We start from the raw sequence: 19,730 nt of genomic DNA on the forward strand, positions 1-19,730 counted from the left end.
ACTTGGCATGAAGTGGGGATGGACTTGGCATGTTAAATGGAAGGACTTGATATACTCCATGGAAGAACTTGGCATGTTCCATTGAAGAACTTGGCATGTTCCATGAAGGCCAGGGTGGCTATGTGCAGAAGGCAAAGTGGAAAGCAACAAGATATGAGCCCAGGGAGGCAGAGAGCCATCCAACATTGCCTACCAAGCAATTTACCAATTTATCCACCATTTGATTATCATGAGGCTCTTCATGCATCAAGTACTACAATGTAGTATAAATGAAAAGTATAAATGCCTTAGACTGCCATAAACTGTTGCCAGTGAGTTAATTAAAACTCATAGAGACCCTACAGAACAGGGTAGAACTGCTCTAAAGGGTCTCCAAGGCTGTAATCTTTACGGAAGCAGACTGCCACATCTTTTTCCCTTGGAGCCGCTGGTGGGTTTGAACTGCCAACCTTTCGGTTAGCAGCCAAGCATTTTAACCACTGTGCCACCAGGGCTCCTTTGAACTTTGGCATTAGGACATATTTAACTTGAGGGGTAGTGCACCAATGGTGTTTGCCATGTGAAGGCTTATCTGCTTTGTTGTGTGAACCAGCCAAGCTGCTCACAGATGTATGTCTGTGGGTAATTCATGACAGGCCTCCAGGGGCCAAGTCTTGGAGGACAGATGTGCAACCTTCAGAGGATCTGGGGAACTCAACGGACTCGATGTGGTCTGGTGACGTGGGCTTTTGGGAGCTCCTGAACACAGCTATTCAAATTTACAGTGAGATCACAATACAACAACTGCTGTTGTTTTAAGCCACTAAGTTTTGGGTTGGTTCATTGCATAGCAATAGATAACGGAAGCAGGTGGTTAATGGAGGATTGTGGTCAGAGGCTATTACACGGTCTATGAATGCCTGGTTACATGGCAGAATGTCGTCAAAGCTTACGTGCCTGGTATTGCTCATCTGCCAAAGATAGCAGAAGGGAACAGTAGGGGAGAGAGGAAGAAGGAGGAAAGGAAAGAAAGAGAGAGACTTTTCTTAGTCAGACACTTCCTTTTACTTTGTGTTATTTGGGAGCGTGTATATCTATGCACAGATGGATCTTGGCTGAAAGCAGAAAATACCAGAAAGATGTTCACCTGTGTTTTATTGACTATGCTAAGGCATTTGAATGTGGGGATCATAACAAATTATGGCTAACAGTGCCAAGAATGGGAATTCCAGAACACTTATTCGTGCTCCTGAGGAACCTGTACATAGATTAAGAGGTAGTCGTTCGAATAGAACAAGAGGATACTACGTGGTTTAAAGTCAGGAAAGGTATGCATCAGGGTTGTATCCTTTCACCATACCTATTCAATCTGTATTCTGAGCAAATGATTCGAGAAGCTGGACTTTAGGAAGAAGAACAGGAAGCATCAAGATTGGAGGAAGACTCATTAACAACTTGTATTATGCAGATGACACAACCTTCCTTGCTAGAAGTGAAGAGGACTTGAAGCAATTACTGATGAAGATCAAAGACCGCAGCCTTCAGTATGAATTACTCCTCAATAAAAAAAAAAAGAAAAAGAAAAACTTCCCAACTGGACCAATAAGCAACATCATGATAAATGGAGAAAAGACTGAAGTTATCAAAGATTTCATTTTACTTGGATCCACAATCAACACCCGTGAAAGCAGCAGTCAAGAAATCAAAAGACACATTGTGTTGGGCAAATCTGCTGCAAAAGAACTCTTTACAGTGTTGAAAAGCAAAGGTGTCACCTTGAAGACTAAGGTGCACCTGACCCAAGCCATGGCATTTTCAATCACATCATGTGCATGTCAAAGCCGGACAATGAATAATGAAGACCAAAGAAGAATTGGCGCCTTTGGATTGTGGTGTTGGCGAAGAATATTGAATATACCATGGACTGCCAAAAGAATGAACAAATCCGTCTTGGAAGAAGTACAAGCAGAGTGTTCCTTAGAAGGAAGGATGACTAGACTACGTCTTATATACTTTGGACATATTATCAAGAGGGAGCAGTCCCTGGAGAAGGACATCATGCTTCGTAAAGTACAGGGTCAGTGGAAAAGAGGAAGACCGTCAATGAGATGGATTGACACAGTGGCTGCAAAATGGGCTCAAGCGAAACAATTGTGAGCATGGTGCAGGACCAGGCAATGGTTCATTCCGTAGTACATAGGCTCGCTGTGAGTCGGAACCAACTCGACAGCACCTAACAACAACAACATCCATTCTAAGCAAGAAATGCTACCTTCCATTATTATGATTTGCTGCTGTGTCTTTATTAGGACTTGCAAACTATTGATGAAATAGAATACTGGAAAGCGAGGCCCACTTGGCTCAAAATCACATCTATAGCTACACAGGCACACAGTTAGAAATGTTTCCCTCCTTTTTAATCAGACTTTCTTTTATCTTGTGGAAAGATTGACTATTATTACTAATATTGGTTTGTGTATTTGTGCAGATTAAAATATTAAGTGCACACAACACATTCTATCTGTTGTTCCCTTGAAGTGCTGTATCCAAATGATAAGACCGGAGTATAAAAAGTTGTCTGGGCACTTGATTGAGTGGAGGGACTGCCTGGAGCATTGGACAAGGTAAGCCACTTGCCATTGCCCCACCAGCAGTAACTCGGACACCAGGCAAGATGAGCTCAGTTCCCCGGTCTGCCCATTGCTCTGGGAGTGCTCGGAGGAGGCTGAGCATGTTTGCATTTATTGTAGATGCTGAGTATCTGGACAATCACACTTCTTCTGCTGGAAGCAGCCAGTGGTAAGAAACACCACCCCTGCCCCTCGGGAAGGGCTTAAACCCAAGATCTCACCACTAACCAGAGAAAGCCTTAGTTAGCCACAGCAGGGCTTCCAGTGGCTCCAGGAAAACTCAGGGAGCTGACTCTTTGCTGGAAGGGTAGCTGGATGGCTTGAGGGGGACCTGCTCTGCTGGCAGCCTGCCTACCTGCTCAGGTGCCCAAGGCCAGTCTTTTCCAGGTAAGGCATGAAACGCTCCTATCAAAATGCAAGTGTGATACTTGCCTGGGTTAACCGATTGAGATAGCAATGCCTGTTGTCGCATCCATCAGTCACCATTGACTCACAGCAACCCCTGTGTATCACAGTAGAACTGTGCTCCAGAAGGTTTTCAGTGGCTGATTTTTCAGAAGTAGATCACCAGGCGTTTCTTCCAAGGTGCCTCTGAGTGGACTTGACCCTCCAACCTTTTGGTTAGCAGCTGAGCGTGTTAATCATTTGCACCAAGCATGGACTCTGTTGTCACATTAGTTGAATGTCTATCAGAAGAGCTAGGGATGGGGCACAGGACTGAGTGGAGGCATGTTGAGTCTCTGTGGGACCCAGTGGTGCTGGTCCTAGGCCAGTAGGTGGGCACTGGGGGCAAGAAAAGTGGGTAGAGCACAGGGGGCCATCCATTGTCTTCAGACTCCCCCCAAGCAGGGGACTGACCAGGCCTGAACAGCAACACCCTGGAGCCCGGCCTTGGGAACCTCGCAGTAAGTATTTATCTTCTCACTCTAGGAAAAGAAGTTTGCTATGATGACCTCGGGGGCTTTTCCAATGCGGAGCCCTGGGCTGGGACTACAATCTGGCCCTTGAAAATTCTCTCCTGGAGCCCTGAGAAGATCGGCACCCGCTTCTTGCTCTATACCAATGAAAACCCAAACAACTTTCAAGTGAGCCCTCTTGTCATTTTCACATCATCGTAACTGGGCGAGGGGCTGTGCCCACCCCACAGACCAGAGTTCCTTAGAGCAAGAGTCTGTTGATCTCTGTGTCCCCTTCTTCTACCACACCCTGCCCCACCCCACCCCCTTGCCCTGCCTCCACCCCCAGGCCTAGGCAAACTTGGACAGAGTAGGTTTCCAGTGTTTGCGTGAATGAACAAAAGGTTCACTTTGGTGGACTATGGCTGGTTATAGGATCCTGGTCTGGGGCGAGGATCTTACAAGAATGATAAGGAAGGCAGGACAGCAGTATCTGCTTTCGACACAGATGGTGAGCTGGACCATAGCCCAGACCCAGTGGAGGCGGCGATTACTGACTTGGGGAGTTGAGACAGAGAGGAAGTCAAGGTGGGCTTCATGGAAGAGGTGGTTTTTGTGCTTTGCTTTAAAAGTTCATGGGGTCGGGATAGGAGGAGATGAGAAGGGGAGAGACAGGCCTGAGAGGCCGTGAAAACATGCCACACTTCTGCGTTTGTCACAAATTCTTCTTCCCTCTGAGCCATCAACGATTGAGTCTTCGAATTTTCAAACAGACAGGAAGACCCGGTTCATCATCCACGGTTTCATAGACAAGGGGGACGAGAGCTTGCCGCTGGACATGTGCAAGGTGGGGACCCTCTAATCCCTGCCTCCTGCCATGGGGGTGTTACCACTGCCTCCTTCTAATCCCCCTCCCTCATTTTAAGCGACCTCAACAAATGAGCTCAAAGACAACTCCACCCCTAAAACCTGTTGCCTTGGAGTTGCTTCCAACTCATAGTGACCCTACAGAACAGAGTAGAACTACCCCATAGAGTTTCCAAGGAGCGTCTGGTGGATTCGAATTGCTGACCTTTTGGTTAGTAGCCAAGCTCTTAACCATTGCGCTACCAGGGCTCCAGGAATTCCACACAGGTACTCAAAGAGAGTCTTTACGTATTAGGCAAGTTCAGGCAATTAAAATGCCTTTGTTCACACAAAAACAGAAATCCCATACCACATTCCCGGAACACGTCAGTTGCCTGAAGCAATGATATTTGCTGGGTGAGCAAACTCTTCCCCTCTGTCATTTCTGGGTAAATCAAGGCTAAGCGTTTTCTGCTCCCATTTTCAATGAGATTGCCTTGTATTCCTGTAAACGAGGCATTCTGTTCTTTGTGCTCAAATCAGTCCCACCTCCCTGAGAGTCAGAGGTGTGTTGCTGTGACCACTTATTAGAGATACGGAGAGCAAAGATCGACTGGGCAACCAAACTAGTAGAACAGAAAGTGCCAGAATTAGGATACAACCTAGCACCTCTGGGTCAGAAGGACAGGCAACCTCCCGAGAGTGTCTAACCTTTCAGTTAGCAGGCAAGAGCTTAACCATTGAGCCACCAGGACTCCCTTCCACACACCTTCAAACCTAGTAAATGCCCAGCTGACCGGGGTGAACTCTGGCCCAGGAACCGACAACTCTACCGTGAGACTGAAAGGACTCCTCGTGGTCAAATCTTCAAGGGCCATTTAGACACTGGCCACCCGAGACTGCATTTAAAGATTTTCCTTTTCAAAATAGGACAAAGCGATGCTTTTTTTTTTTTTTGGTTATTGGTTTTTTTAAATCAACCTTATTGAATGTGGTTGAAAATCAGAGCAAGCATGGCCAGTCTTTAATTAATCTGCAAGCTAGAGAGGGAATCAATGCCTGCTTGTAGCATTAGCCCTGAGGGATAATTCCAAAGTGACAACAGGATTCTCTTACAAAGTCTAGTTTATCTCCACGCCCCTGGGAGGAGAACAGGGATGGCAGCCCTGTCTGAAGACTGTAAGCACCATTTTTGACCCTGGTTGGATGTCATTTCCAGTGCCCTGATGATAACACCCCGATGTCTCCCAACCCCGGAACATGTTCCAGGTGGGGCAGGTGAACTGTTATCTGTGTGGACTGGAAGAAGAGCTCCCAAACCAGCTTCACACAGGCTGCCAACAACGTGCGGGTGGTGGGTGCCCCGGTGGCCCAGACGCTCAGCATTCTCTCGGTGAGTCCTGGCGGGCACTGTCAGGGTGGAAGCATTGCCCACTGGTGTCTGCTGGGTGGCGATGCAGCTGGGAGTCACATATTTGAAGAAGAAATAGAAATAACTGACATTTCTCTCAGCTCTTACTTCTAAATCTCTGACATGTGTCTCGATAACGAAACACCTGTGGAAGAAGAAATAATAATAACTAACACTTAGGAGGTAGGGCTTCTGGTATCACCTTCAGTTTACAGAGAAGATTGAGGTCCAGAAAAGTTAAGTAGCTTGCTGAAAAATCAAAGACTGTGAGAGAAGAAGAGCAATCATTTGACCCAGGCTGTTTAGCTCCAGGGCACATAGTCTCACCCAAAACCCCAGGGGGCTCTGTTTGCCAAATGGAGACACACTTCATAAGCACCAACTACCTTGGCACATTGAGAAATTTTTTTCTCCCACAATCATGTCCATCTTTTCTCCCTACCCTGGCCCTTTTAGTTAATTCCTTATGACTATTTTCTAAGTCAGGTAAAGGTCCCAGCCATTTCTGTCTTATAGTTAAATTGTTTACAAAAGACCCTGCTAGTTCTAATTACTCCTGGTCACTAAATCATCACCCCTACACACCATTAAAACCCAACATGTTTGTCCAGGGTCACTGTAAACCAGAGATATTTGAGGACACAAAATCATATGTGGTGTCTAACTTTGCCACTAAATGAAATGCCTTTGGGTAAACACCTCTGAGGCCAACACATGCAAATACCTCATGGCTCTGTGCCATTTGTTTATTCCTCCAATATTTTCAGAGCTGAGCTAGGAGGTAAAGAGGAGGGTTGAGGTCCTAGCCCTTAGGAGCTTACAGCAAAGACTTGAGAGGGAAATACAGTGTGATCCTGGGTCTCATGGGGGCAGTGCAGGGTGCTATGGCAGCACATGGGGAAAGGGCCCCTAACCGAGACTGGGGTGGGGGAGGGGAGTTAAGTCAGTCTTCCCAGAGGAGGACACATCCAAGTTGAGAGTGAAAGTTGGCTGTGTCACTTTAGCTGGGCAAGTGGTTGGATACCTGCGGAAAAGCTCAGAGGTGAGAGAATATGAATTTTTGAGGGACTGAAAGTTTAGCGAAGTATTTGGCATAAGAAGAGTCTAGAGAAACAGGTGTTGGATCAGCAGAGGCTTATCTGAGGTATCACAGATATGGCACATGCCCTGGGCACCCCTGGGAGGAGGGAAAGGTGTCACCAATGAGCAGTTTCTATTGGCCATCCCAGTTTCCATCAGCAGCTGTGACAGGCCATTCAGCAATTTGGAACTAATTGCCATTAAAAAAAAAAAAAAAAATCGCCATAGGCACTATTTTTCCGTACACACTCCACTGTCAGCAAGGCTCTGAGGCCATTGTAATGAGTTCAGGCTTGATCCCAAGGGCAATGGGAGCTGTGGAAGTTTTGCAGCAGAGGAGTAACACTTCTGAGTTTGCATTAAAAAAAAAAAAACGCTAGGGTGGCACAAAAATGCCCTGAAAATGCAATTTTCCCTCTCCAGAAAAACTACAGCTACTCCCCTTCCAAAGCGCACCTCATCGGCCACAGCCTGGGGGCCCACGTGGCTGCTGGGGCAGGCAGCAGGACTCCAGGCCTGGGCAGGATCACAGGTGAGGCCCAAGGGGCAGGGACCCCAGGTTTCGTCCACGGTAACCCCAGAGTACAGCAATAACACAGCAGCCCAGCTGGAAGCTGCCCTGAAGGAGACCATCCCTCTCAGCTGTGGCAGAACTGGATACAGGCTGCACAGAATACTTTAGAAAGCCCCCAAGAAGCCCATGGTCCTTCTTCACCGTGAGGAGGCAGGTGGTGACTTTGGTCCCCAGTGCTTCTTCTGTCTCTATCCGGTTCCTCCTCTCTAGATCCAAGTTTCCCAGAGATATGGGCCACTCAGCACAACTAGGCACCCAGGAGTGAGTTCTCAGGAAAATGCAGAGTAAGGCTAGTATGGACAATGGGCTCAAACATAGCAATGATTGTGAGGATGGCGTAGGACTGAGCAGTGTTTTTGTTCTTTTGTACATAGCGTCACTATGAGTTAGAACCAATTCAACAGCACCTAACAACAACAACCATATATTAAGTGACTACTTATTCCAAATACTGTGCAAGTGCTTTACATATATTTTCTCATTTAATCTTCAAAGCTGAGGAAACTGAGGCTCAGGGAAGCAAGTAACTTGCCCAAGGTCACACATGCAACTAGTTAGTGTTGAAACTGAAATGCAAACCTATTCTTGCTGAGTCTTGGCTCAAGCAGCTCTCTACCTTTATAAGAACTCTCCCTTTCATTTTCAGCTGCTCTGAGCAAACCTTCAAAGAACCGTTGACAAATCCAGGATCCCTATCAGGAAGAAAATATAGCCAAGGCAAATTAATAGTATTTTACTTACATGCCCTGACTGTGTGCCAGACACTGTGCTAAATGCTATATATATGAACTCACTTGATCTTGTAAGAGCCATATAAACTGGATGTTTATTATTGCCCCATTTTATAAATGAGGCACAGAAAAGTTCAATGACTCGCCCAGGATCATGCTCTTGCCCAAGAAGCCTTGAGCAGAGATGTGAACCCAAGCAGCCTAGGCCCAGATTCTGTGCTCTTAACTATGATACCATAATGTTTCACCCTCTTTTTTTTCAAACTTGGGGAGAAAAAGAGAATTTTCAGAAAGAAAGATGATACAAGTAAATAGGGAATCTGATGTGGAAAAAATCCTCAGGCAAGCAAATCTAAGTTTTCTTGACCCTCTGCCCTTCTCTATTTACTTCTAATGAGCAGCATTGAGACTATACTTTCCTATATTCAACACCCAAGGCCAAGGCACTACATAACTCCAGGGTGTGGTACCCCTTGAGTTGGGCAGTGTGTGGCCTGGGCACCTTGGTCCTGCTGACACCTCCAGCCAGGCCCATTGTTCTCAGCTTTGACCTTCTCTTTCAGGGTTGGATCCCACAGAAGCAAGTTTCCAGGGCACTCCCGAAGAGGTTCGACTCGATCCCTCTGACGCTATCTTTGTAGATGTGATTCACACGGATGCAGCTCCCCTCATCCCATTCTTGGGTGAGCCCCCCAACCCCTTCTCCCAACCCCCACCCCGTGCCCTGGCTGTGAGCCTGTGCATTTGGGTTTTATCTACGAGACCCTGGATGACAATCAGCTCATTGCTGTTCCAAACATTTCAGGTTTGGGAACGAATTAGCTGGTGGGCCACGTTGACTTTTTCCCCAATGGAGGGGAGGAGATGCCAGGATGCCAGAAGAATGCCCTGTCACAGATCATAGATCTCGATGACATCTGGACAGGTAAAGCCACAGCAAGGGGTGTCACTGGCCTGGGTGAGCAGCGTCTTTCCACTGCTAATCTCAAAAATAAAAGTGACAGTTCTCTTTAAAAGTATGCAATTCCCTCTTCTGGGCTTTACTTCTGAAAAATATAGACACGCCATTTGTTACATCTTAGTTCTACTGATTTTAATACTTTCTCAAAATGTAGTTTCGGATGCTGTGGAGTGTACAATTAAAAAAGAATTACAAACTGTCACGTAAAGGTATAGCCCCAACAATTAATTAGTAGCTACCAGTTACCTAATTTAAAATTAAAAACAAATTGCCATTGAGTTGATTTTGACTCATGGCAACCCCATGTGTTTCAGAACAGAACCGCTCCACAGGGGTTTCAAGGCTGTGACCTTTTAGAAGCAGATCGCCAGGCCTGCCTTCCAGGGTGCCTCTGGTTGGGTTCAAACCACCAACTATGGGGTAGTGGTCAAGTGCTTAACCACTTATGCCAAAATTTCCAAAAATATGCTCCAATTTTGGAACCATACCCCTTGAAAAGAGTGGCAGAGGAGCTGCCACAGCCACTTGGCCTTCTTCGCTGACTTCCTGATTTGTCTCCCCAGGAACCCGGGACTTTGTGGCTTGCAATCACTGAAGAAGCTACAGGTACTACTCAGAGAGCATCCTCAATGCCGACAGGTTTGCTGCGTACCCCTGTGCTTCCTGCAAGGCTTTTACATCTGTAAGCCCTTGTCTCGCCTTGTGCAGCGGCACTGCCCCACCGCGAAACTGTTGTCCTGCGGTGTTCGGGATTTACACTTCCCTCCCCTGAGTTTCTCTTGACCGTCTCCTACATGTTTGTTAATATGCCTCAGAGCTCCTCGTCCTATACCTGTTGCTGGCAAGTCGATTCCAACTCACAGCAACCCTACAGGACAGAGCAGAACTGCCCCATAGAGTTTCCAAGGCTGTTAATTTTAACAAAAGCAGATTGCCACAACTTTCTTCCACATAGCTGCTGGTGGGTTCAAACCACCAACCTTTTGATTAGCAGCCAAGCACTTAATCACTGCGCCACCAGTGCTCGTTTTCATGGTCCTGTAGAGCAGAGCAAAAATAAACACAAACAAAAACTTTAGGCAGGAGCAGCTAAAATTCCAGATGAGACATGTGAAAGAGGGAGACTCTGGGAAATCAGACAGAGGAGCTGGCAATTCAATGGTCTGGGAAAACTACCAGCAGGAGGCAACATTCAAACCTGGCCCGGAGAACGGTGGAACTTAGAAGGAAGAGCAGAGGTGCACATTTATGTCCAGGGCAGAGCAGAAACAAGAGAATGGGTGGCAGCCATCAGAGAGCTCCCCAGAGAGAAGAGAAGGTAGATGTGGGGTTTGATATGCCAGGCTGGGCGTTCATGCCTTTTCCAGCTGGCAATGAGGAGACAGATGGAAGAAACAATGTGCTGGAGTCCCCCTATATTTTGCATGGCTTCGCAGCCCTGTATTCAGCAATATCATGTTGGTAGCTTGAAACTGGCCATGATCAGAGTATTTACACCACAGCAATTGGCAAATGCTACAATAAGGACTTTTTCCCCTGGAGATCCACTGTTAAACATTTACCAGCACACCACGAGTGGGAGGTATGATTGATCTATCCAGGGCCTGGGCATCAGTATTTTGTAAGGCTCCCAGCTAGTCCTAATGTGATGTGCTTCGGGGCTGGGAGCCATTGCCCTGGAAGAAGGTAATTTAGAGATGGTCAGTTCCAACCCCCTTTCTGTTACGAATGAGAAACTGAGGCTTCAGGAAAATTGAGTTCCTACTCTGCCACATGTATCATTCACTCACCACTCTCTCTTCTCCTTAGAATAGGTGCTTTCCCTGTCCAGATGAAGGGTGCCCGCAGATGGGTCACTATGCTGACAAATTTGTCGGCAAGGCAAGTGATGAGCCCAGAAATTCTTTCTGAACACAGGAGATGCCAGCAATTTTGCTCGTAAGTTGCCAGTTTGGCTTTCTCTCCCATGTAAAGAAAGTTTAGCTTCTGTTATAAACGAAGGGGTTTCCTTTGGCCTGACATATTTCTGCGCACATTTTGATTATCTTAGAAAACTCAACTAAGTAACATCTCAGCACCTGAAATGCATTTTTTTCATCTGATTATTCTTTGTAAGTATATACACGCACACACACGCACACTCACACACACACACAGACAAATGCCATGTTAACATTTTTACGTGTCCCATTCAGCGACATTAATTACTTTCATCATGCTGTGCAGACTTCGCTTCTATGCGTTTCCAGTTTTTCCATCACCCTTATCAGCAGAAGCGCGGTGCCCCCAGGCAATGACTTTTTATATCACAGTTTGATGCATCAAAGAAAAGGACACATCCACCCAAACTATCCCATTTAAGACAACTGAGGGTGCCTGTCTCCCAACTTATGTCTATGGCCCTAATTGAGTAGAAGAAAATTGCATAATTAACGGGATGATGGCAGTTTCCCTGTCTTTGGGGCCACCTATCCTGGCTTTTCACCACTTCACAGTTCATCATTCAGACTATTCCTTTTTAAGACTGTCTCCTATGCCCCTGTTCTTTTATTCACTCAGCAAACATTTATTTGGTGCCAGCTCTTTGCTGAGCTGGGCTCCTTGAGAGGCCCACCTCCGATCTCCCCACTTCCCACCCCACCCGCCTTGTTCCATGGTTCCCTGATACTCAGGGTTGCCCCTGGTGGAGGAGGGTGGAAACTGGGCAGGGATAGGTATGATTTCTCTCAAAAACTCACTGAATGGAAGAGGACATAGGATAGCCCAAAACTCAAGCCAAACTTGTTGCTGTTAAGTCAATTCTGACTCATAGTCTGGGCATATTTGGGCTCCTTTATACCACTCTGTCCTATGGTGGGGCAAACAGCTAAGTGTTCAGCTGCTAATCAACAGTTTGGAGGTCTAAATTCACCCAGAAGAAAGGCCTGACGATCTAATTCTGAAAAATCAGCCATCGACACCCCTATGGAGTACAGTTCTACTCTGACACACGTGGGGTCACCATTAGTCAGAATTGACTTGATGGCAACTGGTGCTGGTCTTACAGTAGCTCCATCAATGCTGCACTGTAAAAACAGGGACTGTGAATATACAAATGTAATACATGTCTCGTAAACTTCTCAAAGTCAGGTTTATTGAGATATAATTTATAGACAGCCAAAGTCACCCTTTTTAGTGTGTAGTCCTATGAGTTTTGACAAATGAATGGTTGCGTAACCACCACCACAATCAAGATGTAGAATATTTCATCACTATATCTAGTTTTTTTTTTTTTTTATATATATGTACATATTTTAAAGACAACATCGGTTAATCAATCCTTCCACTGAGGCAGTGCTGCCTGAAATACTTGCCCGTATTTTGACAACAACAAATTAAACATTCGAATCCAGGCATTCATTCCCCTACTCGCATTTATTTATGGGCCACAGACTAAGCTAGACACTGGGAGTGCAGGGATGAACAAGACACCATACACATGAAATTTATAACCAGCCGAGAAGACAGAGACCGAGCAAGTGATTAGAAGTGTGTTGGGCTTGGCCAATGACAGGTTGCTCTTGTGGCATTGTGGGACGGAGACCTGGCTCTGACCAGACAGATGGATAAGGACAATGTCTCTGAGGATGTGTGTGTGCTTGTATGTGTATGAGTCTGGGTGTGTGTGTCTGTATACTTGTGTGTCCGTGTGTGTATATATGTGTGTTTATGTGCAGGTATGTTTTTGTGTTTTTATGTGTGTAGGTTTGTTTGTATATGTGAGTGTTTTTGTGTGTGTGAATGTGTGTATTGTTCCTTTCAATACACAAGTATTAAACTTTCTTCAACAATAGAAGGAGTGCGTGTTTATGTGTGTATATGGATATAGGTTTGTGTGTATGTGAGCATGTTTATGTATGTGTATGTGTAGGTATGTATGTGAGTGTCTGTTTACGTGTGTGTGTATGTGTGTGTGTGCAGGGGCACAGGGCCAGAACTCCATAAATCTGGGTGAGGACTGAGTACCTGCTCTGTGCAGAAACTGACTGCCCAAGGCCCAGGAGGTGCAGACAAAAGACAAGCCTTGCCCACGACGTACTCATAAGACTGCACTCTTGAGCTACATTTCCAAACATGGAGACCCTCTCTTGTTCCTTCTCTTTCCACTTTAACTCATAGTAACATCATTGTAGAGCAGAGCTGTCCAAGAGAAATTTCTTCAATTATGGGTGTGTTCTACACTGTCCAATATAGTAGCCACTAGCCACAGGTCGCAATTTAGCATTTGAAATGTGGCTAGTGTCACTGAGGAGCTCCATTTTGAATGTGATTGAATTTGAATTTAAATAGCCACCCGTGGCTAGTTGCCCCTATACTGGGTAGCACAGCTGTAGAGGAAGACACTGCTGCTGTGTGGCAACTGCCCCATAGGGTTTTCTAGGCTGTAATCTTTACAGGAACAGATTGCCAGGTCTTTTTTCCTGCGTTGCCACTGGTGGGTAGGAACCAACGACCCTTTGATTAGTTAGCAGCCAAGTGCTTAACCATTGCGCTACCAGGGTTCCTTAGAGGAAGACACTAGTAGATATGTACTTTCCCTTAAGGCCTTGAATTGTAGACTAACAAGTTGAATTTCTTATATTTTCATGCTTCAGTGTGAGGGCAGGGACAAGAACCCAGGGTTTGGGGCACCTCTTTTTGTGGGAATAAATTGAGCTCCTTTCAATCATTTGTGCAGGCTGGAGATACGGGGTTTCTGTAACACTGTCTGGAAAAGCAGTCACTGGTCAGATTAAAGATGCTTTGTTTGGAAATAAGGGAAACACTCTCCAGTATGACATCTTCAGGTAAATTCTGTATTTTAGTGCTGTATCTCATTTGATGAAGTATAAAACCTTCAATGAACAAGTCTATGCACTTAGCTTAAACACTTATCTTTTATTTATATATCAATGGATTTTAAATTCTTTAGGTACCGAAGCTAATTGCAGACTTTTGCTAATATTTTTTCCCTTCTATTATAAATCCAAGCATTCAGTTCTTTCTCTACACATCAGTTTTTTTTAAAAATAAACCTAACATTACCTCAGATATCATGGTTGCTGATTAGTAATTCATGCTTGCTGTGTTAAACTAAGTGGCTAACTTTTTACTGTACAAATAATCCCCCCTCAAAACAAAGCCATATGAAGGAATTATATATTTTTCTATATAAAGTATTAAGGAGAAATTAACATGAGCTTGAAGAAATGATTTAAATAATAATTTGAAGCTACCAGCATATACCTGGCTTTTCCATTTCTCCATTCGTTATTCGGGAATTACTTTGGAAAAATAATTTTGTTAATCTATAGTAGAAAAAAAAGTGGCATGGCCTTGTATTGTCATTTGACCTTGACATGTGAACAGGAATGTTTCTATTTCTCTATTTCAAGGGGAATTATCACACCAGGCTCTACCCATTCCAATGAGTTTGATGCAAAGCTCAGTGTTGGAACCATTGAGAAAGTCAAGTTTCTCTGGAATAACAACGTGGTAAATCCAACCTTCCCCAAAGTGGGTACAGCGAAGATCACCATGCAAAAGGGAGAAGAGAAGACAGTGTATGTATCTTTGCTGGCTTGTATCTAAGGATGTCTGTAGGTTCATGTTTGTAATGAAAACTCACCCCAGAAAAGCAGTTATACTTAAGGCAGAAAAGCCAAGAAAATCTCCCTTCCTTCCCAGGCAAGCAAGCTGCTGACAAAGAGCATCAAACACTTCTGTTGGGGGCACTTGACTGGTGTCCTTAGCATGGCTGTGGGGATTAGGAGATATGACACTGCCTTCAAGGAAAAATATGACAGAGGTTGATACGTTACATAGTGTCTGAAGGTACAAGGTTATAAGCATACACTAGGGAGTGTCTACAGTTGGAAGAAGGGAAGATCAGAGAAATTTCAAGATAATAGAACAAAAAAGAAATCAATTTTATTGAATGATATTAATTTGAGGTAAGGGAAGAGAGCTAGGTGGCAGTGCTTGTAGATCCCAACCTGTGGGCTGCTTGCCTCACTTTGTACCACTGGGGTCCTTGAGCAGGAGGAAAGTGGCAGCTGGAGAGAAAGACGTGGATGGAAGTAGTCACCTGAGAAGGTCAAGGCACTGTCTCCCAAAGCAGAAACACTCCCCTGCCACCCTCCTCGGACCCCAGCTCTGGCCTGCAGGACATTCTTGGCTTGTAGGAACAGCAGCCTGGGCTCTCAGCCACTTATGGTCTCAGGGTTTGGGGGTTAGGTTGGGCCAGAGCTGCCCCAAGCTCAGCCCCAGGGAATGTGGCTGCCCAGGTATGGGGGTTGGGATGGCAGAGCAGAGCTGAGGCTGAATTTGCAGCCTTCTCTCATCAAGCTGAATGACCCCTTCTGAGTCCTCCCTATCCGAGAAAGAGAGGACAGAGTCTGCCCAGATAGGTGGTCAGTGGACAATGTGGCCCCCTCAATTAAAGCACACAGAAGCCAGGCCAGGCCAGGCAGGGGCCTGTACAGGCTGGACATATGTCCAAGGCCATTCTTCTATGTCCCCATTGGAGGACAAAAACCAAAACCAAACCAGTTGCCCTCAAGTCGATTCCACTGTGTGTCAGAGTAGAACTGTGTTCCATAGGGCTTTCTTGGCTGTAATCTCTACAGAAGCAGATCACCAGGCCTTTTTTCCGAGGTGCTGCTTGTTAGGTTGAAACTGCCAACCTTTCGGTTAGTAGCTCAGTGCAAATGATTTGTGCCACTCAGGGGCCTCACTGGAGGACACTCTTGTCTAAAGTCAGTTCCTCAGGACCCCACTAGGAAGTGGACCTGAGGCCTGGATCCTGGAGACTGTGTGGTTTAAGATGTGTCAGGAGAAAGTGGTATCTTTGGAATCTTAAAAATGAGAGATGTTCCCAAGGAGTGACGTGCTCACAGGGAGGTTTGAGGAAGGAAAACAAATAAGAGACCAAATCAGCCAGGAGGCTGCACCTTCCAGGTTTTGTGAGCAAAGGCATGGCTTCCTGTACTTCCTAGAAATGGAACAGAATGTCCTTGAGGGCACCCCAAGGTGCTGAGTATAGCTGCCACCCAAATCCCTCAGTGGCATGAGTGCAGCTTCTGTCATGTGTGGACTCAAGAAAATCTGTTTTAAGAGAATCTGATTTTAGACAGAAGATGTTTCAAATATAGGAAAATCAAAGTCACACAAACTAGTTAGGGGAGTTAAAAAAAAAAAAGCTGAATTAGTCAAATTATTTAAATATCTGGTAGAAATGGCCAGTAATTGATATTTTAAAATAATAATGATAATTGGAGGGCCAAAGGAAATCGAGATTTTGGACCCACCTCTTCTCTCAGCTTCCCCTCAGATTTTTTTTCCCATGTCACTGGGGTTTCAAGTCCTATCAAGTTGCCTGCTGACTGGAGTTCCCTTCAATGAAGTGGCATCAAGAGAGAAATGTGGTCCCCCTTCCCCCTCTTCTTCCCTCCTTTCTCTCTGACTTTATTAAGTACCTGATGCACCTGGCAAACAGTGGGGAATGCAAAAAGAAACCCTGCTCTCAAGGAGTTTACAGTTTAGCTGGTGGGGAAAATTTGCCTTGGAGTTTCACAGGAAAGGTCAGACAACAGAATAAAGAGTTCAAGGGTGAGGAGCTCAACAAGTGTGGCCAGGAAGAAAGCAGAGAGGCTGTGCTGGAGGGGAGGGGCCCATAGGCTTCTCTAGATTGAGGGATTTCAGAGATAGGAGAGGACAAGCTTGAGCAGGGGCATGAGGCTGGCGTGTGAGGGGTAGGGGGAAGGCCAGGCTGCTGAGAGCAGGGATCAAGGTGTGGAGAAAGAAGAATATGATAGGAAGCCTTCAATGCCAGGTTAAGGCTCCAGGGAAAAGCAAATGAAGTACCAAAAAAAAAAAAAAGAGTGGTGAGGGACCAGTGGAGACGAGCAGAGCAAAACTTCAGAGCTCAAAGGCAGTGAGGCCTGAGTGAAGCCCATGAATTTAAAATCTTGGAGATGTCCCTTGAAAATACAGCCCAGTAGAGTAATGAGAAGGAGGCCGGTGTCAGGGAGGAAGGAGAAGGGGCAGCCATAGATTAAGAAGATTAGTGCCAAGAGCTGAGCAAGCTCTCAGGATAGCCATACTCCTTACTGATAATATCACTTACACCTGCATTTTTTTTTTTTTTAATTTTTAAAACTTTTTTTGCATTTATTACGTCATTGGATTCTCAACAATCATGGGAGGGAGCCATGCCCTCTTCTACAAAAGAGGGCATTGATGCTCAGAGACATGAAGTAATTAGCCCCATATCCCGGAAGGTGGGGGAGCCCAGGGGAAAGCTAGGCCCTCTGACTCATCTGTAGGCAAGGCCAAGGAAGGTTAGAAGTGTGAGCTCACCATAGAAAATTTGGACTAAGGTGTCAGACCTAGATTTACATGTTGGCTTTTTTCTTTCCTTTTTTTTTTTTTTTTTTTTGCATCACTTACTAACTGTGAAATCTCAGTGCCTCAGTTTCCTCTCCTATAATGTAAGGGTGTTAATAGCATCTCCTCACACTTGGGCTGTGAGGGTGAAGTAAATTGTTAGAAATAAATCATTTAGAGTAGTTGGCCTGCAGCTAGTAAAAGCACAATATAGTGTAGCTACCATATTGTTCAAGGAGTCCCTGGGTGGTGCTAACCAAAAGGTTGGAAGTTTGAGTCCACCCAGAGATGTCTTAGAAGAAAAGCCTGGAGATCTACTTCTGAAAAAGTAGTCATTGAAAACTCTACGGAGCACAGTTCTACTCTTACACACATGGGACCGAAATGAGGCAGAGCTGACTCAACAGCAGGCAACTGGTTATATTGTTCAAATGCATCCCAAGAGTGAATGAGCAAAGAGTAGTCCAACTGTAAACCAATGCACTGTATTTATGGAGGGCCCGCTGTGTGCTTGTGGAGAATGAAAAGAAGCAGGAGGTCACTGCCTCAAGGGGCCCACAATCTGGTGGAACACAGGGTCTGCTCTTTAGCCATTTGGGTCCTCAGACTGGAAGCCAGGTGGCAGTCAGATCTCCAGGACCTGGTTGAAGCCACCTTCCTCATTCCTTTTGAATTGCAAATCATCAATTATCTTTGCCTAAGTAATTGAAGAATCTAATCTCCACAGCTTTCCCAACTCTTAAAAAGCACTCACTTTTCTCCACAGGTACAACTTCTGTAGTGAAAGAAGATGTGCTGCTCACTCTCACACCCTGTTAAACTCCAGGCCCAATGTGCTCCCTGTGTTTACGTCAGCAAAACCCATTCCCTGTGTTAACATCAATAAAATCCACTGATGCATCCATCTACTCACAAAGTCTGTCGCTGATGCCAGGTGCTACCTGTTGGGGACATTTGAACCTCTAAAAATTTCTTAAGCATTTCCACATCCTTGAGTTTCTTGCCATTGACTTCCCACCAAACACCCTTGTGTTCCCAGCGTTCTTGGTCATCACACCCACTGTCTTCTCCTTATCCGAGCAGGGGCGAGGTGAGAAATTAACAGCAGAACTAGAGTACGAGCATTCAGGGAGCCTCAGCAGAGCCTTTAATCCTGCCCCTCATTTTATAGAGAGGGGGAGTTGTCTGTTCAGACTCACAGAGTGATGAAATGTCACGTCAGGACAGAGGGTCAGGCCCCTGACCCCATTCCAGTGCTCCTCCCCTGACCCTGGCATCACCTTGAGGGATCATGGAAAGGCCTGCTGTGGCGTGGCCCCTTTGTGGTCACAGAGTCTGTGGTGATGGGACTGATCAATGCCCTTGGGTCTTGGTGACGTGTAAATTGCTCCAGGGCCCACAGACTGGTCCCGGCTCGTTTGCAGAGTGCCAACAGGGTTCCAGCTACCACTTACCCTGGGCCAGGGCTACATGGAGTTCCTCTCTCCTCCATCCACAGAACAAGTCCAGGCACTAAGGAGGGAACCAAAGGAATGGTTTCTGAGAGGAACATGCACACACAGAGCAGAGGGGAACTTTTCTTCCAGCCAATCAGCTGAGACTGCTGGGGAGTCCTTAGCCAGTCAGTCGTCACCATGCTTCTGGCCCAGCCAGATACCAAAGAGGAAGTGTTCTCCTCACCACGGGCCTACCCCAGACAGACCCTGAGGAGAGTGTTCTCCTCCCCATGGGCCCAGCTCAGACAGACCCCAAGGAGATAGTGTCCTCTTACTACGGGCCCAACCCTGACAGTCTCTGAGGAAAGTGTTCTCCTCACTATGGGCCCAGCCCTGACAGCCTCTGAGGAAAGTGTTCTCACTATGGGTCCAGCCCAGACAGACACCAAGGAAAGTGTTGTCTTCATTATCTAGTGCTGCTATAGTAAGAACAAAAGGCTGCCCGTTCTGTGATGGAAGGGATCCAATGTAATCAACCTGCCACCAGATTACTGGCTGATCACCTTGAGGAATGGTACCATACCAGGGACTCAGTGTTGATCTCTGCTGCTGGCAGGCTGGGCATTCAGGAGTTGTTGTAGCCAAGTAGGCCTTGGTGAGTGGAATTCCATGTTGCTGAACCCAAGCATAGCCTCCATCCCTGTTACCATGGCCACTTTGTTCATGAGCCCACTGGGCAATGATGGGAGTGGCTGGGAAAAGAGGATGACTGGTTTCCAT

General features: G+C 46.0%; 1 pseudogene; it reads left to right on the top strand.

The window, feature by feature from the left end:
• The first annotated feature begins 2,729 nt into the window (after nt 1-2,729).
• Nucleotides 2,730-18,407, top strand: LOC126059514 (inactive pancreatic lipase-related protein 1-like; annotated as a pseudogene).
• Nucleotides 18,408-19,730: the final 1,323 nt, after the last annotated feature.

Source organism: Elephas maximus, chromosome 16, assembly GCF_024166365.1.
Source record: "Elephas maximus indicus isolate mEleMax1 chromosome 16, mEleMax1 primary haplotype, whole genome shotgun sequence".
Taxonomy (NCBI): domain Eukaryota; kingdom Metazoa; phylum Chordata; class Mammalia; order Proboscidea; family Elephantidae; genus Elephas; species Elephas maximus.